This window comes from Myotis lucifugus, unplaced genomic scaffold, assembly GCF_000147115.1.
Source record: "Myotis lucifugus unplaced genomic scaffold, Myoluc2.0 scaffold_0, whole genome shotgun sequence".
Classification (NCBI taxonomy): Eukaryota; Metazoa; Chordata; class Mammalia; order Chiroptera; family Vespertilionidae; genus Myotis; species Myotis lucifugus.
Genome location: NW_005871048.1, coordinates 9,133,531 through 9,135,874, shown reverse-complemented (window position 1 = coordinate 9,135,874; position 2,344 = coordinate 9,133,531). Strand labels below are relative to the sequence as shown.

At 40.4% G+C, this 2,344-nt stretch overlaps 1 non-coding gene across 1 annotated transcript; it reads right to left on the bottom strand.

The window, feature by feature from the left end:
• Positions 1-386: 386 nt before the first annotated feature.
• On the bottom strand, positions 387-515 carry LOC111825607. Its single transcript, XR_002828800.1, has one exon. It is a non-coding gene; the product is annotated as a small nucleolar RNA SNORA11 (small nucleolar RNA).
• Positions 516-2,344: the final 1,829 nt, after the last annotated feature.

Here is a 2,344-nt window from a genome sequence, read left to right as displayed (position 1 = left end):
AAAAAGGAAGATATTTGTGTTTATTGAAATACTCTCAGGATCTAAGTCAGATTAAAGGCTTGGCTGGAAGATTGAGTCCCTCATGGTGGACTAAGTCTTCAGAGCCTTGTAATTTTCTTCATAGTTATCCTCTTTTTAGGACCCAGCTTGAGAAAAGGACAATGAATAAGTACTAAGGCAAAGACAATGCCAGCTAATGCCTCCTTGTGCCCTTTTCATACATTCCTAAAAGTCACCAGTGACCTCCTAAATCCCTAACCCAATGCTCTCTTTCTTCTTGGACTTTAATTCTTTTCAGCCTCTGAGCAGCATCATTGTTTTCTCCCCTCCCCACAAGAAACATACTTTTTTTTTTCTTTTTCTTTCTTTCTTTTTTTTTTTTCTTCATGTATGGGGCATAATGTTACAGGAAGGCCATAGTACCCTGCCAGCTGTAAAGAGTAAGCCCAAGTTACTTTTGGATGTGTTATACACAGAGGAGCCACTCTTCAGGCGCTCTGCTCTCTTCACACCCAAAGGAAACATACTTTTTAAGGCTCCTCTATGGTTCCCCTGTTAATCAGCAGCCTGTGTCCTTTCCTACTTTCTATGAGAAACTTTCAAATTTTTATCTCCCTTCTTTTACAGGATAAAAACTTTCTAGAAAGAATAGTAAGGAAACAAACATATCATGTTAGACACTAAAACCTCATTATCTATAATAAAAAAGTTATAAACATGTAAAAGTATCATCCAATACATATTTGCATTTCATTTTTGAAAAACACAAGCAAGGATGAGGTTCATTTTTCTCAGAAATATATACAACAGAATTGACCTTTTCATATGCAACAACAAAGGTTTTGTTTGTGTGTTTTTTTAACTACCTCTAGTTCTGAAGATTCAGAAAACAAAAGACCCTATTTACTGAACATCCATTATTGGTTCAGATAGTTGTGTTTTAATAAAAGCACTATTTACAACCTGGAGCTCTCTCTCTATGGATGCTTTTGATCCAGGAACTACAATCAAAAGCCTCTGCACCAAGAGACTATGGCAGTGTTCTTCCAGAACACAGAGAACAGTATTGTGGCCATTTGAATTTCCAGCAATTTCAGCTACAGAAATAAGGGTTTTTAGAAAACCCTGCTTACTGAATTTGCTTCTTTAAAAGCTTCTCCTTTTCTTTCCTCTGTTATATGGAAAATAAAAAAGTCAGCAAGTGAAATCAGATTAATTCATCCAGTCCTCAACTTGCTTTCTTCTACTTGTTCAGAGCCCTCTTTTCTGTGGAATTAATTTTCTACCTGGTGTCTCTAGTTTTATTTTTAAAAACCCTATTAGCAGCAATTTAGTCCAGTTATGTCAAGTTATGCATAAAGCATTTTCCTTGCCTTTATCCCATATCTGATGCTCTTCTTTCTGCTAATTCATGTGCTTTTATTTTCCAGAGTCAGAAAAATTGGAATTCTCATGCTGGTTGGAGTGTAAGTTACCATGTATTAATCTTGTAATCCAAAGTGACAGAAACAATTAAAACTCAAACTAACTTAAGCTAAAGAAAAAGGAAATGTAGGAGAAGGAAAAGAGGAGGAGGAGGAAGAAATGTAAAAAGAAAAAAAGCAGGTGGGGAAGATTTGGGCTCATATAATTAGGTAGGATGGGCATTACACAAATTTGGACCAAGGGTTCAAGTGAGGTTGTCATGGCATCCTCCTACTCATTATCAAAAATAAACATAGCTTGCCCTGCTGGTGGTGTGGCTCAGTGGTTGAGCATTGACCTATGAACCAGGAGGTCACCATTTGATTCCCAGTCAGGGCACATGTCTGGGTTGCAGGTTCCATCCCCAGTAGGGGGTATGCAGGAGGCAGCTGGTCAATGATTCTCTCTCCCTCTCTGAAATCAATAAAAGTGTATATATATCTCTATCTCTATCTCTATCTCTATCTCTATCTCTATCTCTATCTCTATCTATCTCTATCTATCTCTATCTCTATCTCTCTACCTGTCTGTCTATCTATCTATCATCTATCTATCTATCTATCTATCTGTCATCTATCTATCTATATTAGAGGCCCAGTGTACGAAATTCGTGTGTGTGTGGGGGGGGGTGTCCCTCAGCCCGGCCTGCACCCTATCCAATTTGGGACCCCTTGCGGGGGGATGTCCGACTGCTGGTTTAGGCCCAATCCCTGTGGGCCCTCCCCTGCCGGCCTGATCACTCCCCACTGCCCCCCCCCACTGGCCTGATTGTCCCCAACTGCACCCCCTGCCATCCTTTTCACCCCCAACTGCGCCCCTTGCCATCCTGCTCACCCCCAACTGCCCTCCCCTCCTGGCCTGATCACCCCTAACCACCTCT